This window comes from Peromyscus maniculatus, chromosome 12 (genome assembly GCF_049852395.1).
Source record: "Peromyscus maniculatus bairdii isolate BWxNUB_F1_BW_parent chromosome 12, HU_Pman_BW_mat_3.1, whole genome shotgun sequence".
Taxonomy (NCBI): Eukaryota; Metazoa; Chordata; class Mammalia; order Rodentia; family Cricetidae; genus Peromyscus; species Peromyscus maniculatus.
In genome coordinates this window covers 3,591,909-3,611,594 of record NC_134863.1, presented here as the reverse complement: position 1 = coordinate 3,611,594, position 19,686 = coordinate 3,591,909, and the positions used below count along the sequence as shown (strand labels likewise).

The window sequence follows — 19,686 nt, the reverse complement described above, 5'->3', positions numbered from 1 at the left end:
CTTTGGGGTACAGCTGCTGACTGATGGGTTGCCCACCTTCTGGTAGATGGTCCCACATCCCATGTAGACACACTAACTGGACCCAAAGGTTACAAGAAAAATAAGATAGGAACATGGGAGGGAGAAATGTTGGAGGCCTCAGGGGAAGTGGGAGGGGAGATTACGGGCTAGACAGCACCCAGATACATTGCATATATGCACAAATTATCAAGAATGAATCAAAGAATTTAAATGAGGGGTGCAGGACTTTGGATGTCTGGTTTATTCCAGGGCTGAGTCGGAATAGACTCCAAAAGAAACTGATCTGCAAATATGAACTCAAAGCCATAAAATTCTGGATATTATTTAACAGATGCTTCGTGAACACTTAGAGAAGCAAAGGGAATCAACGTGAGTCAATTATGAATAGTGATGGCAAACCAACTTCATTTCCTGTTTTGATGGGGTTACCACAGCAACAAGAGTGCTGGTCACAGCTTCTGGAGAACTCAAACTACTTGAAATGTACTTCCCATTTGAGAGACTTTATGGTAACTGTGATGGAAAAAACTCTGAATTTAGTGAGGAATGGAGACAGCAATACACAACATTACCTTCACAGAAATTTGCTTCCTAAGTGAAAAGAGAATCCGGGTAGATTAATTCCAAATAAGGATATCAGAAGAAGGATGAAAAATTGGGTCTAAGCTCTAGGAATGGTGGTGTACATCTTCAATTCCAGCATCCAGGAGGAAGAGGCAGTAACAGGCAGATCTCTGTCAGAGGCCAAATGGGTCTAGATAAATAGTGCAAGGCCAGCCATAATTCGACCCTGTCTAAAAGGCAGGCAGGCAAGCAAGCAGGCCCTACAGAAACCATATTCTACAGGAGTAGACTGTTTACAAAAAAGCAGGGTTAAAGTCAAGTAGAAATGTAACACATGGAAAGGGAGAAGTACCAGTATGATTATGGGACCACTGACTTCACCCAGCACTGTCCCTTCCCAAAGAACCATGCTCACCAACAGCTCGCAAGTTCTGTCTCAGAAACTATGCAAACCCATGCCTAGCAGATCACTCTTGTTCTGAAGCTCAAAGTGAGGGGAACACTGTGGTTGAGGAAAGAAGAGGGCTATGGTATGGGTGTGGCCTCCTGAAACAGCTGGCACAGAACTCTAAAAAGCCTAAGAATTTTCTAGTTGAGTCTGACCTTCAAGGTCATTGATATAATACTCATCATTGTAGGAAGAAAGAACATATATTCCATTTAGTATTTCTTCACTTGATTTTTATAGCATGTGGGACTCTATAGTTACACTCCAGACCTTGCAAATATCAGAGGTAGCTCTGGGAGCAAGGCATATCCCTTTAGGATAGGAGCCAAGAATGATTTATGTATGTATAATATATGTGTATATTTATGAATGAATGAATGAATTGAATGGATGTGGTGAGGGGGATGGAACCCTGGGTACTGTAGGCAAGTATTCTACACCAAGTTATATCCCTGGCCTACCTGACTTAAGAGATCTAAAGGTGCCTGTGGGGGGGGTGTTGGATGGAGACAATGGTTCTCGGCAGTGTAAGGAAGAGCAATAGAAGCCGCAGCAGATATCACTGTCAGTAAAGATGATAAACCAGTTAAGGGTGGTAAGAAACAAATCAACAGTAACAGACCAAGAACCTCTTGTCCAACTTGAAAGTCAGTGTGTTTACTCAAACAGACAGACTAGGAGGGAAGACAGTGGTATTTCAGAAGTCAGAGAAGGAACTTCAAACTGAGGTGGAGAAGGCTACAGAACTGGAGAACAGTTAACTCAGTCTACAGTGAGATGAAGTGAGGTGCCCTTGGTCCTGTATGAAAATGAAAAGAAGGCAGATGTGAATGCAAAAAAACCAGGGACCTTTTAAGAAATGGTAACAGGGCAGGGGAAGAATACTAGAAAATGCAGGTAGACAACTGGAAAGGTATTATAAAGAAAGTAGGCAAATGAAGGTTGGAGACTAGTAGGTGGAAGAGAAAGTACCCCATGGCAAAACTGGGGGACGGGAACGAGGAAATCAGTGTCAGGAGAAACACATGCAAAGAGACAAAGGCACTAGAGTACCTGGACACACCATCTTCACAACTTGGCTTATGTCACCATCCACCCATCCAAGATGCCCAAAATAACGAGATGAGGTCAAGCCCTTTCCAAGGCCCAATGTTATTTCTTTTCTCAAGTGGTCCCCCATGCCCCACAGGGTTTCTCCGTGTAGTTTTGGTGCCTGTCCTGGATCTCGTTCTGTAGACCAGGCTGGCCTCAAACTCAGAGATCCACCTGGCTCTGCCTCCCGAGTGCTGGGATCAAAGGCGTGCACCACCACAGCTCAGCTCTTTTTCAAGTTATTTGAGACAAGGTTTCTTTGTGGAGTCTTGGCTGTCCTGGAACTTGCTTTGTAGATCAGGCTGGCCTTGAACTCAGAGATCCACCAGCCTTCGCTGCCTGAATGTCGAGATTAAAGGGGTGCACCATCATCACTGAGATGGCCCAAGGTTATTTCAGATGTAGTCTTGGAACTGTCCCAAAGCTTGAGGACAAAATGAATGAAGTTACTTTATACAGGAGAAACTGAGCAGATACTAGACTCTACCAAGTGGTCCCAAGGAAACATGTACCTTCCAATGACAGAATACAGGCTCCATTTCTCTATTCTTGTGTAAGATTTTTTTCCCCCATGAGTGTACAATCCCAAACAAAAACAAGAAAAACTAAAAATGGAACAAAGAGTGTGGGACCCTCAGGGTGGGACCTGACGATCTCCTCAGCCTAAAGAGCAACTATAAAGCAAAGCTTATGCAGATATAATTAAAGGAGAAGGCCAGTTTCATCCCTTACAAGAAGAAGGCAGTGGTTCTACATTAGAGTCAAGGACAGAATCTTCCACAGCTATTGAGGAATGTTGTTAAAGCCAGAGGTGTCCCTGCATGGAGGCCTGCAGCGGCCACTTCATGACGCTGTCCAAGTTAAGCTGAATTTCGTTGGAGGTGACAGTGCCATGGAATGTCTGAGAAAAGCTGCTGACAGAGAATGGAACCAGTCCCAAAGAGAGGTGTGCTGCAGTTTACAAAGCCAGAGATCTATTTAAGCTTTTTTGATATCAGACATAGAGATACAGTATTTGGAGTTTGACTTGCTGGGTTTCAGGTCTTGCTTTGGTTCAGTATTTCCTCAATAATCTCTCTTTCATCCCTCTGAAAAGGCAATTCTATGCCACTGTGTTGGAAGTATGCAATTTGCCTTTTGCTTTTACAGGGTATTATAGTTAAAAGATTGTCTTGAGACTCAGAAAAGACGTTGGACTTTGAAACAGTGTTGAGACTGTGAAAGACTATGGGGACTTTCGAAGTTGGACTAAATACTCTGCATTATATGGCCATGAGCCTCTGGGGGCCAGGGAGTGGAATGTGGTGGTTTGAATGAGAATGGTCCCCAAAGGCTCACATATCTGAATGCTTGGTTCCCAGCTGGAACTATTTAGGAAGGATCAGAAGGTGTGTCACCAGTTGGAATTATTTAGGAAGGATCAGAAGGTGTGTCACTGGAAGGTGGGCTTCGATGTTTCAAAAGCCAATGCAAGGCCCAGGCTCTCTGCCTCTAACTTTTGGATAAAATATAAGCTCTTGCCAAGTGGTGGTGGAGCATGCCCTTAATCCCAGCACTCCAGAGGCAGAGGCAGAGGATCTCTCTGAGTTCAAGGCCAGTCTTGTCTACAGAGCTAGTTCCAGGACAGCCACGACTATGTAGAGAGACCCTGTCCCCCAAATAAATAAATAGTAAAATAAACTAACCCGAAGTTTGGTAGTTGAAAACAAAGATCAAAACACTAAACAAACACTAAGCCCATGTGGAGGATGGAGGACAACCTGTAAAGTAGTGTTCTCCTCCACCTTTCTGCTTTACCCACTGGTCACCTCATTGGTCTAACAAGTTTTCTAACACTGAACGGGCTGCACATATGTATCAACAAGATGTCTGAAACCTAGGACTGATCTAGTTTGCTGCCTGTACAATTTTGAAGCTGTAAGGAAAAAAACAAAAAACAAAAAAAACAACCTAAATGGATCTTGGAAGTTCCCGTGAGCTGAAAACAGAATTGGTGGTTTGTAGAGGCCAATCTGTCAGAATCGTTGGGCAGAGAGAGGAGTATCAGAAACACACAAGCGCCAGTGGAGCTCTGTATGGTGTTCCTTTTTGTAACATATATTATATTGCCTAAATGTATGGTGCTAGTTTAAGCTTATTAGAAGTAAATGTGTGTATGATGTCTTCCTTATCCTAATCTCTAGCATATTTATTTCCAAGTGTCTTCCAAAATTCTATTTCTTGGGGCAGGCTGGGCCCCTAACTCTCTGATGGAGGGAAAGGGAAACAGCCCCTCTCCAAAAGCTATGAAAGTAGTAAACAATTGCTGAAAGAGATTTTCCATATAGTTGTGCAGAGAACTCCAGGGATACAGCTTTCCCACATGGTCTCATGCTGAGGAGGGTTTTTCAATGATGTAGCTGTTTTTGAGTCACACACACTTGAAAGTAACCACCTAAACTCATTGATTCATTAAGCTAAAGTTGGGTAAAATTGTTTCTTTGGTTTAATGCCCTATCTGGGGTGAACAGATGTCTCCTCAAAAAAGCTAAACAAATATAAAATTAACTAAAATTTTTTGTTTTGTTTTTAGAGACAGGGTTTTTCTATGTAGCCCCAGCTGTCCTGGAACTATGTAGACCAGGCTGGCCTTGAATTCAGAGATCTACCTGCCTCTGCTTCCTGGTGCTGGTATTAAAGGCGTGCACTACCACCACCTGGCCTGAAAGTAACTTTTTTTTTAAAAAAAAAAGATTTATTTATTTATTTATTTATTTATTTATTTATTTATTTATTTATTATGTATACAATGTTCTGTCTGCATATGTGTTTGCAGGCCAGAAGAGGGCGCCATATCTCAATGCAGATAGTTGTGAGGCCCCATGTGGTTGCTGGGAATTGAACTCAAGACCTCTGGAAGTGCTCTTAACCTCTGAGCCATCTCTCCAGCCCCCGAAAGTAACTTTTATGAACAATTCTTACTTAGTAACAGCTACAATTTGCCAAGTGCTTCTTAAATGCTAGTCACTGCTCTATGCTGTGTGTAGAAGGTGGTATTTCAATGATGGGTACTCAGAGGGCTGAGTACAGGGCTGCACAGGACAACGTGGCTTGAGTTCCCATGTCCTGGGGTAGAGCAAAGGGTGACACTTGAATGACGAGCAGGGAGGGGCAGCTCGGTCAGAAACACAGGCACCACGCCGACCGCCAACAGGAGGTTAAAGCAGAACTAGGAGCGCCCACAAGAAGACCACGCTACAGTTCTCAAAGGACTGCCACGCGTCCCCACTCCAAAGTCAGAGCAGCTGCTAAGACTTGCCACTTGCTCTTCACGATGAAGAAGTACATATGGTGAAGGGGTCTTTTCTTCCTTTGAGCCAGGCTCTCTGTACAGTTCAGGCTTGTCTAAAACTCACTGTGTAGCCCAGGCTGGCCTCAAACTTGCAGCTCCTGCCTCCACCTTCCAAGTACAATGTGCACCACAATGTCCAGATAAAATTAATTTTTCTTAATAGTAAAATGGTATTCTGTTTAATCCTAACATCACAAAAATAATACTCCAATGTTTCCAATTTCTTTTATAATTTTATATTTATTCAAAAGTACTGATTTGAGGGCTCACAAGTTTTATTAACAACCTAATGCAATGGTTCTCAACCTTTGGGCCGTGACCTCTTTGGCAAACTTCTACCTCCAAAAACATTTACATTATGATAACAGTAGCAAAATTACGGTTACAAAGTAGCAACGAAAATAACTTTATGGTTGAGGGTCTGTTGAAGAACTGTACTAAAGGATCACAGCATTAGGAAGGTTGAGAACCACCGGCCTAAAGGACCCATGGAACAAAAAAGACTAAAAAAAGAACTCTTGTTACAAGGGCAATTTATAGGCTCAGTGGAGGTAGAGACAGGAATATCAATTTTGAAGGAATTACACAGCAAAACTTCCTCAAATACTTTTTGTCTCACTCAGTCCATACTCAGGCTGGACTTGAACCTGCGATAATGCTCCTGCAGCAGCTTCCTGAATAATGGGTAAGAAGAAACACCCTGCCTGCCCTGAAATTATTGATCATCTCCAACTGTGTTAAGCACTATGGATAGATTGGTGAAAACACAGCTTTATGACCTCGTAACTACACAGGGGAGAAATAAAGACATAGATATTAATATATGATTATATTATGAACAAATTACCATGAATATGGAGAAAAATATAAATAATTAGTGCTATTAAAATGACTAGAGGGCTGGAGAGATGGCTCAGAGGTTAAGAGCATTGACTGCTCTTCCAGAGGTCCTGAGTTCAATTCCCAGCAACCACATGGTGGATCACAACCATCTGTAATGAGATCTGGTGCCCTCTTCTGGCTTGCAGTCATACAAGCTGTATACATAATAAATAAATAAATAAATATTTAAATAAAATGACTAGATAACTTGGTTTAAATTGGGAATTCACAGAAGGTTCTATCTTTTTGGCAAAGTGAGAGAGGCCTTCAAACAGAGACCTGAGGGGTTGGGGATTTAGCTCAGTGGTAGAGCGTTTGCCTAGCAAGCGCAAGGCCCTGGGTTCAGTCCTCAGCTCTGAAAACAAAAACAAAAACAAAAAAACACAATTGTAAAAACAGACAAACAGTACACTGAGCACAGAGCATGGCTCATAGCTATGCTAAAGAAACCTGGCAATTATGTCAAAAATTAAGTATTTATGTTAAACATGCTTCCATTTTAAGTGGAGAATAAAAGTGTCACATTTATGTATTTAAAAATTAGATTTATATTTTATGTGAATGAGTGTTTGCTTGCATATACGTACATGCACCCACATGTGTGCCTGGTGCCTGTAAAGGTCGGAAGAAGGTGTTGGATTCCCTGGGATTGAAGCTGACAGTTGTGGACCACCAAGTAGGTGCTGGGAATCAAACCCAGGTTCTCTGCAAGAACAAGTGCTCTTAATCACTGTGCAGAGGCAAGCCAGCCTGGTCAACACAGTGAGTTCCATGACAGCCAGAGCTACACAGAGACCCTGTCTCAAAAAGTAAAAACAAACAGAACAAACAGAATAAAGAACTTGGGCTGGGGAGAGGGCTTGCAAGCTGAAAGCACACACGATTCCCAGCACCTATGTTGTTGGGTTGCTTCACAACCACCGGCATGCAACTCCAGCTCCAGGGGATCCACACCCTTTTCTGGCTCCATACCCCCGCCCCCCAAATGTAACTTCAAAGTAAGACAATAACCCGATTATTAAAATAGACAATAGAATATTTTGTAACAAACAGGAAAATACGATGAAGAGTGAAAAGGCAAATGTGCATTAAAACCACACATTCCCTAGAGTGGCAGAAATAAGACTGGCTGCAGGAAGTGGTGACAAGGACACACAGTGGCGGCCTTCTTACACACTACAAGTGGAGTTACAAATGCTGCAACCACTATGGAAAATAGCTGGCAGTTTCTGAAAAACCAAAATGCACTTAACAAACCAAACTAGCAGCTTCAGCAAGTTGAAATTAATCTATTTCCACAAGATGTGTGTAAAAATGTTTACAGGGGAGTTTTATATGTAAAGCCCCAAACCGGGAACAACTCAAATGTCCATCAAAGGTAAAGGATGTGGGAGCTGGAGACATGGTTTGGAAGTTTCATTGCTCTTGCAGAAGATCTGAGTTCAGTTCGGTTCCCAGCACCTACTTCGGGTTGTGTCTCGACCTCCAGGGGATCTGACACCTCTAGCCTCCAAACAGCCATGGTGCCCATTACAAACAAAACAAAACTACATGCATACAGCCTGTTTGTTTTCTAAGAGAGAAGAAGTCAGAGTTGGATGGATGGAGAGGTGGGGAAGATCTGGGAAGAGATGAGGGAAGGGAAACCATGATCAGAATGTTACATGAAACATTATTTTAAAAAAACTAAAACAATCACTCAATGGTGCAAAGGCACACACCTGTAATACCAGCACTTGAGGGGATCACAGGTTCATGGAAAGCCTGAGCTATATAGCCTCAAAAACCAAAACCTTCCAACCCAACCAATCAAACAAGTTGTGGGTGGGAGTTGGGAGGGATGGAGGCAGGAGGATTGAGTTTGGGGTCAGCTGGTCTACACAGTGAGTTCCAAGAAAGCCAGGGCTACACAGAGTCAGTCTCTCAGTCTCTCAGTCTCTCAGTCTCTCAGTCTCTCTCTCTCTCTCTCTCTCTCTCTCTCTCTCTCTCTCTCTCTCTCTCTCTCTCTCTCTCTCTCTCTGTCTCTCTCTCTGAGACAGGATTTCTCTGTGTAGTTCTGGCTGTTCTGAACTCCGGAGTACTGGGATTAAAGGCGTGCGCCACCACTGCCACTTAAGTAAATAAACAAACAGGAAAGAAAAAGGGAAGTGGAGAAGAGTGAAAATAATAATATGAGGTATATCCATCCATGGAACAGATTGAGACGTGAGGTAACACAATGAATCTGAGGAAAACCAGACAGTACTTATTTTCTTTTCCATATGAAATGGAATAATCTATATGAGCTTCTAGGAAAGCTGTTGGTAACCTCTGACGAAAACTGGTCTCTGGTTGCTTGAGGTATACACTGTAAAGGAGGAAGAGATCTTCTGTGGTGATATGAATGTTCGGGGACTTCACTGTGGTGGTGGTTCCACAAGCATATGTTACACAGGTTCTAAGATTTAACTATATAAAGAAGCGTTTCAGCTGGGTGTGGTGGCACACCCCTGTAATCCTTGCACTTGGAAGGCAGAGACAGGATGATCACTGTGAGCTTGAGGCCAGTCTGGTTTACAGTGAGTTACAGGATAGCCAGAGCTCCATAGATCCTGCCTTAAGTTAAAAAAATCATTTTATCCCCCTCCCCCCTTTCTTGGTGCTGAGACTTAAATTCAGGACCTCATATATTCTTAAGCACAAGCCATACCCTAAGCTATACTTCTCTCTTCCCACCCTGTCCCAAAAGATGCAATTTATTGCATAAAAATTATACTGCAGAGAGGATGTTTAAAAGACTGAGGAAAATGGAGAAAAGGAGCCCAGTAGGTGTGGTAGTGTGGCAGTTTGTAACTGGCCCTCATAAACTCATAGGGAGTGGCATTATTAGGTGTGGCTTTGTTGGGAGTTAGATATGGAGACAGTGTGTTACCGTGGGGCAGGCTCTGAGGTTTCCTATGCTCAAGATACCGCCCACTGTCACAGTCCATTTCCTGTTGCCTTCTGATCAAGATGTGGCCAGCACCATGTCTACCTGCACACCAAAATGATGATAGTGGACTGAACCTTTGAAACTATAAGCTATGACCTCAATTAAATGTTTCCCTTCTAAGAGCTGCCGAAATCATGGTGTTCTTCACAGTAACAGAAACCCTAATTAAGACAAGCTGGTAAAGTACATGCTACACAGGCATGGGAACCTGAGTTCAGATCCTCAGCGCACACACGAAAAACCAGGTACGGTGGTGTGTGCTAATTATCTCAGTCCTGGGAAGGTGGAGACAGGCAGACTCCTGGGAATGGCAGGCTAGTCATTCTAATCCAACAGTCGAGTCCCAGGTTTCAGGAAGAAATCCTGTTTCAAAAAAGAAAAAAAAAAAAAAGTAGGGGGCTGGAGAGATGGTTCTACAGCTGAGAATGTTTGCTGCTCTTTTAGAGCACCTGAGCATCCATACTAGGTGGCTCATAAACACCTTTATTAAACATCCAGGGGACCAAATACCCAACTTTTGACTTCCATGTGCAGCCATATACCTGTGGCATTAACTAATTCAGACACACATAAAAAACAAATCTTTTTTTGAGTGGTGGTGGTACGCACCTTTAATCCTAGCACTTGGGAGGCAGAGGCAGGCAGATCTCTGAGTTCAAGACCAGCCTGGTCTACAGAGTGAGTTCCAGGACAGCCATGGCCACACAAGAGCAAGATCAAGTACAGGTACCAAAGCTACACAGAGAAACCTTGTCTCAAAAAATCAAAAACCAAAACAAAACAAACAAACAAACAAACAAACCAAAAACCAACCAACAAGAACATGCACCCCTACACACATTGAGCTGTGATATAAAATTAAGGGGCTGGTTTCCTTCACAGTTTGTGTCTGATAATGAAGGCAACTCCAAGGGAAATATTCCGAACAGGTTTTGATTAATGACATTATCTTTAGATCGAATGCCCTGCCTCCACAATCTCCCTGTGTTTTGGTATAGAATTCCTGATTATGTTTAGCTTTTTTTCTCTATCCTCTCTAGCTATCTGTCATGCAGTCATATCTCATGGCAAAGACTCAATAATATTTGTCTAAATAAAGTGGTTATGTAAAAGTACCACATACTGTACACAACGCTAAGCAACCAAAATGCTACCTATCAACTGTGAATGGATTATTTTTAGAGGAAGCCATTAAGCTGTTCTCTAAGCCTCCCATTTTGGTGAACTTTAATTATCTGAACACAAAACTACAGTACTTCATCTCACAGATAAAAATTAACTTGTCTTCAGATGCTAAACAAGTTAGACTGATCCAAATTACTGTTCCAAAAATAAGCAGGTAGATGATAATGACTGCTTTACAACTATCCTTACTTCACTTGGCTCTCTCTCTCATGGTGCACTAAGCCACAGCAACTGCGTTTTTGTCCTTTTCTTTTCTCTTTAAAGCGAACTCCAACCATCAAATGAAGAAATGAAAGAATAAAAGCTAGCCTAAAGCCATTTTGGCTCTGAAACCAACAGTAATAAGTGCTTTGGGTCTACTCAAAAGATTAGTATGTGTGCTCCAATACCTGACAGGCACTGTAAAATCTGACGCCCTGTGTAGCCTCTAGAGAAAGGTGCTCTAGAGCCCAGAGCACACACACAAATGTTGATGACTACAGGTGCATTTTCCAAGGTCTTTTGGCTTTAAAAATCTTTTACTTTTTTTTTTTTTTTTTTTTTTTAAAGATTTATGCACCAGGCATGGTGATGCACACCTCTCCTACACTTGGGAGACAGAGGCAGGTGTATCTCTGTGAGTCTGAGGTCAGCCCAGTCTATATAGTGAGTTCCAGGAAAGCTAGGACTGCACACTAAAACTGTGTCTCAAACAAAAACACCCCCACACTTGTCAAGAACCAAACAGAAAGATTTATTTAATTACTTATTACTTGTATGTGCAGTGTGTATCTTCATGAGCTAATGTGCACAACAAGCATGAAGGAACTCACAGAGGCCTGAAGTAGAAACTGGATTTCCTAGAATAAGAATCACAGACAATTTTGAGTCACCATATGGGTGATGGGAACTGATGCTGGGTCCCCTCCTCGAGAACAGCCAGTGCTCTTAACACTAAGCCCCCAAAATCTTGCTATTTATTACATTTTCCAATGTCGTAATTTAAAAAAGAACTAATTTGTCAGAAGAAAGCACAGCATTCCTATCAAAAGATCTGAGTTTTAGTCCTGACCTAGATACTGCTAAGCTACAAAATAAGAAAACCCTGCCCACACACTAAAACTGGAACAATACAGGGAAGATCAGCATGGTACCTGCACAAAGATGACATACAAGCCAATCTGTGACAGCTATTCTTGTCAACCTGACCACATCTGGAACTAACATCCATGTGGCTGGACACACCTGGGAGGGATGAATTCCCACCTTTGATCTGGGTCACACCTTCTGCTGGCAGCATACATAAGGACACGGAAGAAGGAAGCTTGTTCTCCTTTTCACTGGCAGTCCATCCTTTCACTGCATTAGGGCCTCCAGCCCCGGGAGGATGGGTACACCTACTGGATTCTGGGACTTTCCACTGGGAGCCAGCCATGTTGGGACAGCTGGGTCACAACCTGTAAGCCATTCTAATAAATCCCGTGTGCGTGAGAGTGAGCGAGTGAGTGAGTGAGTGAGATAGATAGATAGATAGATAGATAGATAGATAGATAGATAGAGAGAGAGAGAGATTGATTTTCATTCAACCAGTTCTCTTTCTCTAGAGAACCCTAACTAATACACCACCTAAATGCCCATGTACTGGACAGAAGCTGAATACATTACAGTGAATTCACGTGTGGCGTATCCCGCAGCTGGCAAATGAATGAGGAAGACTTAATGAAGCTTGTTTCTACTTTGTATCTTCTCATAATAACTAAATAGAGGTTAATACCCTATTTCTTTCTTCTTCTTCCTCTCAATACCCTATTTCTTTCTTCTTTTTTTTTTCCCTTGGTTTTTTGAGACAGGGTTTCTCTTTGCACCTTTTCCTGGAACTCACTCTGTAGACCAGGCTGGCCTCGAACTCACAGAGATCCGCCAGGCTCTGCCTCTCGAGTGCTGGGATTAAAGGCATGCGCCACCACTGCCTGGCTTAATACCCTGTTTCTAATAGATAATGGTCTAATTATTTGAATATAGTTCAAATACTAGATAAAAACATAAAACTTAGTAAAAGATTTAGCTTTACAAATAAATAACCCCCAATAAGGCAATCCTAACTACCTGATCCTATCAAACTCTTAAAAAAAAAGGGGGGGGGCTCATATACACACATACAATCTCCTAGGCTCGCCTCAGCTTCTACATAGCCAAGGATGACTTGAACTTCTAATCCTCCTGCCTTGACATCCTGAGTGTAGGAATTTCAGGTGTGTAGCATGGTGTCCAGTTTATACAATGTGAAAAGATTGAACCTGGTGCTTTGTACATTCAGGGTAAACACTCTACCAACCCAGCTCTGACCTCAGACATTTATTTAAAAGTAAAAGAAAACATATCAAGGGGGAATAAGGAAGCACAAAGATATTGCTAAAAGGCTTAAGCATCATAAATGCAAACCCCGTTTCTGTATGTAGGGCAATCTAGTCACACACTATAAACACTACTTTTTATTTGACCTGGACATTCCATTTCAGAGTAGACTCAGGGAGAGCTGTTGTACTAAGAAACGTTTAAAACTGCATCATTTAAAAGTATCCAAGCAGTCGGGTATAACATCTGATGCCTTTAATCCTAGCACTGGGAGGCAGAGGCAGGAGGATCTCTGAGTTGGAGGCCGGTCTGGTCTACAGAGCGAGTTCTAGGACAGCCAGGGATTTGCAGAGAAACCCTGTCTCAGAAAAACTAAAACAACAAAAACTAGTGGAGCAACAGAAAGTCAAACAAATGAGGGGCAGTCAGTTTATTTTAAATAAAATTTAACTGTAGGTTGTGGGTACACGTCATAGGTAACTCATAGATATATGAAAGTTAGTAGCACACAATCATATAGTGTAAGCAGTACACAGGGTTAAAAACAACAACAAAAATAAAATACCAACCAACCAACCAAGGGGCTAGTTAATACGGCTCAGCGGACAAAGGTGCTCGCTGGCAAACCAACCCTGAAGACCTGAGTTCAATCCCAGGGACCCACATGGTAGAAGGAGAGAAGAGGATCCCAAGCTCTACCTTCACTTTCCACCCCACATGGTGAGTAAATAAAGAAAATCAACACCAACAATTAGTAAATTAAAAACTAAATGGACTAAGTAAAATAAAGTAAAAACAAGTAAACAAAGAAACTTAACACCACCAGCCTAACCATACTGAGGTCAGTTACTTCAGCCAGAAGTGAGCAGGGAAAACAACACACAGGGACCTAAAGGAGACGAGCTGAAGCAAGAACTGCCTTAGACTGCAGTGCTATCAGCACTGTGCGCAACAGGACAGCGCTGTGTGCGACACAGTGGCACCCAAGAACTAAGAATGAAGCTGGGTATGGTGGCCCAGGCATTTAATCCTGTCCCTCTAGGAGGTAGACAGGTGGTTCTCTACTGAGTTCAAGGCCAGTCTGGCCTACATGGTGAACTGCAAGGCCAGACAAGGCTATAATAGTGAGACCATGCCTTAAAAAACAAAAAAAGAAAGCACAACAATTGCCAGGTTAATGGCTGTTGCATAGCAGTTTCCTTGAGATTGTAACACTGCATCCTGCAGGGAAGCTCCTTGGACAGGAAGGTAAACAGCTCAAGGGAACTTTAAGAAGTCACTGAAACTGACCAGATTCTCCAGGCCCCTCCTCACCAGAGTAAGATATAAAGGTGAGGGTCCGGGTTGGGGATTTAGCTCAGTGGTAGAGCGCTTGCCTTGTAAGCTCAAGGCCCTTCGGTCCTCAGCTCTGGGGAAAAATAAAAAATAAGAGTCCTTGTGAGGCTAGTGAACAGAGCTCCAAAGAAATCTCTGAGACAAGATCAGCTGCCTGGAAGACACAGAAACTTGCCAGCTACCTGGAAGACATTTACACCAGCTGAGGCACCTGGTCTCCAACCTGATTGAGCTGCCTGCAGGCTGTACAGTGTGCTCCAGGTTCCTAGGTTTGTGAACTGTCATCTGTATTGGAATGGACTTTGGTGGTGCAGCTGTCTTTGAGTTATCTCTGCTCCTGTAAGTAACCCCTCACCCATATTCCTGTAAGTAGCCCCAATAGAACTCAGTGGTTCACCCAGTTCGATTTTTGAGGTGAGTAATGTGTATCTTTCATCTCCTCGGGAAAAGTTTTGTCATACAATGGTGGCCCATTCCTATAATCCCAACACTCTTGGCAGTGGAAGTAGTTCAAGGTCATCCTCAGCTACAAAGTAGACTGCAACCTAAGCTAGCCTGAGCTATATATGATGCCCTGTCTCAACATAACCCTCACCTACCCCTCCAACCAACCAAAACTACCATAAAGGGTCACTCACAGACTTTGAAGAGAACAGAGGTATCTCACGGAAAGATGTGGAGGCAACTTTTTATAAAGGAAATTGCTTTTATCATGAAATGTTCCAGGAAAAAAAGAAAAAAGAGAGATATTTGCCTTAGATAGAGGAAAAAGGAGTTAAGAAAAAATACCCACTCAAAAAGATCAAAATGGAGACAGACTGTACATATAGGGAGTGTGCATGGTTCAACTGAGAATGGGTGGTGTTGGTGGAGACTTGTGGTTACAGCAAGAAGCAAGTTCAGGTGGAACAGTACAGATCATCCCGGAGAGATGACAAAAGGTAGGATGATCTGGGAAAGTTCAAGACTAGATCAACAGGCTGGAAGGATGGTTCAGTGTTTAAGAGCACTCACTGAATGTTCTTCCAGAGGACCCCAGCTGGACTCCCAGCACTCACATGGTGCCTCATAACTATCTGTAACTCCAGTCTCAGGGGATCTGACACTGTATCACCTCCAAAGGTACTGCACATATGTGGTACACAGACATATATGCAGGTAAAACACCCATTAACATAAAAGTCAAATGAAAAAATTAGGAAACTATTTTACTATACAGGTAATGTGTACTGAAAGGTCACTTTCATACAAGGGTATGTTTTATGATGTTAAGTAAACTCCACACCCTACCCTCTGCCTCCTCCTTCCTTCCCCTTCCCACTGGTCACGTTTCCTTCTCCAGACATTTCTGCTTTGCTTCTACTTTCATGTCAATATACAATGCATGACTGGATGGTCTGCAGAAAATTAAGAACCACAAATGATTAAAAAAAAAAACAAACCCTCATTTGGGAATGGCTTAATTTGCTTAATGATTATCTCCAGTTGCATTTAAAAGGGAATTCTGACACAGGCTACAGCATGGATAAATAAATGAGGAGATTAAGACAAAGAAAAATGAAGTCAGTCAGTCATAAAAAGCCAAATTCATATAAAGCAGAATGACAATTGCCAGGGACTAAAGAAAGGGAGGAATGGAGAGTAGTGTTTTAATGGGGATATGGTTTCAGCTTTGCAAAAGGAAGGACATTCTGGAGATTGATTTTATAAATATACTCAAATTACCAAACAATATACTTAATAGTTAAGATGCCAAGACATCAGTTTTTTTTTAAAGATGTATTATTTTATGTGTATCTGTGCACCATATGCCAGAAGGTATCGGTTGTAGTATTAAGGCAACTCCACGTAGTTAAAAGGGAGGTTTATTTTGTGGAGGTAACTTACAAGTAAAGGGATAGGTTACAGGGTCTGGGAAAGGTGTAGTGCAGTCCAGCAGTGTTCTCTGGAAAACTCTGCTCTGTCTACTTCCAACTTCCAGGAACCAAGAAAGGCAGCACATCCGGATCTTGGGTCTTAAGGGTTCCTGTCTCAGCCTCGCCTTGTAGGTGTGACAGTTACCGAAGCCTCAATGGGGTTAGTACTTCCAGGTCAAAGCTGTAACAGCTACCCACTACAAGAAGGGGGCACCAGATCCCCTAAAATTGGAATTACAGATGGTTGTGAACCACCATGTAGGTGCTAGGAACTGAATCCAGGTCCTTTGGAAGAGTAGTCAGTGCTATTTAAGAGCTGAGCCATCTCTCCAGCCCTGCCAGATGTGAGTTCAAGGTCAGCTTGGGCTACAAAGTCAGACCTTATTTCAAAAGAGTAGGAAAAAGATGATGGTTCCCGCCCACTCCCAAGACAGGGTACCTCTGTGTAGCCATGGCTCTCCTGGAACTCAGGCTGGCTTCAAATTCAGAGATTGCGTGTCTCTGCCTCCCAAGTGCTGGGACTAAAGGTATGTGCTACCACTGCCCAGCCAAACTAGTGAAATTTCAATGTCTTTTACAACAGTTTTTTAAAAGCCTTCATGAAGTTACCTATGTTCATAAACATTAATTAGACTACACACCAGTCATTTGCTTTCATGTCTAGCCCTAATCTCAAGACATAGTAATTTAGCTGATGCAATCATTTCCATACTTAAAAGGTATAAATATATCTCACCCAGGAGAAAAGAGGCTAAGGTTACAGCAGTAAATGCTTGCAATCCCATCATTCAGGAGAGATCCAGGTCATCTTGGGCTACTGTGTAAGAAAGACTGTCTCAAACAGTCTCTAAGTTACCCAGTGTTGAAGACCAGAACTGTGATTCCAAAAGTGGTGTCATAAAAACAATACATAAGACATATTTCCTGCTTGAAGAAGGTTGCAAAGTGAACAGAAGAATCAGGACACCTCAAGGCACGATCACTAACACTGTCATACTTCCTTGAGTATTGTATATCATGCATGCACTAGCTGTTGGAGATGAAACAAGAACAAACAGGTAAAGAACTTACAAAGAAGATACGTGGTTCATCTCCAGCTGACTTGCAAGCATATCACAGCTTCTTCACCCCAATCCCTCATGCAATTGTGACCAACACTCAACTGAATTTCTCTTACATACACTCAGTTTGACCAGATTTTAGTGTAAACTGAAGCCCCAGGCAAAAGACCCACACCCATGTTTAAACATTACCAGGCTGTTTAGAACTTTGTGATCCTAGGGTTGTTTGGGCATGGCTCAAACATGTTGGTAAAGTGTTTGCTATGCAAGCCTGAGGACCCACTCCATGTAAAAAGGGCAGGGGTAGCAGTGAACACCTGCTATCCAAGCAACAGAGACACAGGATCCCTGAGGCTTACTGGCTAGCCAGTCTAGCTGGATTAGTTAGCTACAGGTTTAGTGAGAGACCCTGTCTCAAAACTAAGATGGAGAGCCATAGAGAAGGACACACAATGTTGACTTCTGGCCTCCACAGGCACATACACAGGCACACACAAATTCCACAGCTAAGAATTCACTAGAGAGCATCTAAAACCCAAGACAGAGATTTTCCCACTTTGCTGAAACCCGTCTAGCTGATGTTCACACTCGTGTATGTGGAAAACACCGTGATGTGGGCCCGGGAGGTGGCTGTGCTAGTAAATACATTTGCTCCCTAACCCAATGACCTGAGTCTGCACCCCAGAGCCCACATGGTAAAAGGAAAGAACCAACTCCCACAAACTGTCTTCTGACCTCTCTACACATACCACTGTATGCATGCACCCACACATGTACACACCTAAAATTTAAAGTGCACTGAGTTATGATTTCCTTTTGTTCTGTAACTATAAAAACCATGAAATGTTTCCACATTGGAACAGTAACCTGCATCTGTGTTCCTGGGTCAAGGACATTCATATTTAACCCAAGAATAAACTGTTACTTCCTGTGAGGTGAGTGTTCTGTGTCCACAGCAGTAGTGTATCTTCCCCCACAGAACTTTCTTTTCTGTACCTAAGGGGGAAAGAGCTCATCTGTTCTTCCCACCAGTAATCTTGTAGTGTACAGATGTCCATCAAACCATGGAGGCTCAGTATAGGACAGAGGCCTGGTTCCTGCTGCCCAGTTACCCTTCCTCTAATACTGTCAAGGTAGCCAACACAAAATGAAAGAGATTTCTTCATTTGGTACAAACAGCTCTTATAAATGTTTCATCTCTCACTGATGAACTACTCAAATGAAAGTTCCTTTACTTTAGTCTTAATTACAGCTCAAAGGCCGTTAAGTTTTTTAATCACTATGACAAATACCCAAGAGAAACACGAAGGAGAGACTTACATTAGCTCAGTTTGAATTCCAGTCCAGATCAGAAGTTCTGCTCCAGGTCCCTGAGACTGAGGGGGGGTAGAACAGCATTCATCGGCAGGTGGGGGAGGGAGCAAACAAGTGACCGTGACAGCAGGGGTTGCAGCCCCCTTGTAGATCCCCTACTCCATCCAAGTCACCAACCCTTGGATGGTGCTGTACACATGCAGGTGTGGATCTACCTCTTCCCTAACTCTCCTTGAAATGGCAGGCATTCAAAACCTCACAAAAACACCTAGGGGTGTGTTTTACTCATTTCCTAGGTGTTTCTCAATTCAATCAAGGTGATGACAATAAGGATTAACCATTACAGACAAGCAAGCAAACAAAAACAAAGAAGATAATCATCACAAATGCTGACTGTGAAGCCTGCATGCACGCACATTCCCTGTTTGCATTTCATCCTCTACAACTGTGTAACAGAGATAATCGTCTTCCCTACTCATGAAGAGGGTTGAGGTAAGAGCAATGAAGAAGATACAAAAAGTACAAAATCATAAGACATTTCATATCACTATACTTTCATATGATATCTTTTATTATCTCCAAGTACACACTCAGGTCTTGTTTTGTGCATATAAGCAGTATCAAGTTTAGCACTCGCTACGGAACACAAAAGACACACTCTTTTTATTTTCCCTATTGAATGCTCACCTGGAAAACTGGTATTCTTCAGGGCAACTAGGGCATCTGGGGTCACTCTAGAAGTAAAGGCCACAGCAATCAAAGAAGCCAGATAAACTTGGGTTTTCAAGAAATCTATTAGCGCAGAGGCGGAAACACTCAGACACAGACTTTTTTCTAGAGCTCCTGAAGTGTGCTTTACTCATTTCCTAGGTGTTTCTCAATGTAATCAACTTTCTTTTCTGGGCAGGTGAAAGGGCTCAGCAGGTGAAAATACTTGCTGCACAAGCTAACAACCCCAGTTTGCTCACTCAACTCTATTGGAAAGAAAGAATTCACTCCCAAGGATTGTCCTCTGACCCCTACACACAGAGCTAATTTTTAAAAAAGAGATTATTTCTTCTGGTCCTAGTGCTAAGGTGACAGAAACAGTCACCGTAGTACATCTGAGCCTAAGAACCTTAATAAATACCTCTGACTTGCAGATGTATAGAAGGCTGTACCCTTAGGAGCAATGGTAAAAATTGCAAGTAGACAAAGCTGTATGAAAACTGCAACCAAGCTTTAAATCAGTT

General features: G+C 42.6%; 1 protein-coding gene and 1 non-coding gene across 4 annotated transcripts in view; one reads left to right on the top strand and one right to left on the bottom strand.

Moving 5' to 3' along the window:
* The window catches only part of Mapk1 (mitogen-activated protein kinase 1), a 69,450-nt gene that overhangs the window by 36,197 nt on the left and 13,567 nt on the right, over nucleotides 1-19,686 (bottom strand). The window lies entirely within an intron of this gene.
* LOC121821860 (U6 spliceosomal RNA) lies at nucleotides 11,570-11,671 on the top strand. Its single transcript, XR_006062735.1, has one exon. It is a non-coding gene; the product is annotated as a U6 spliceosomal RNA (small nuclear RNA).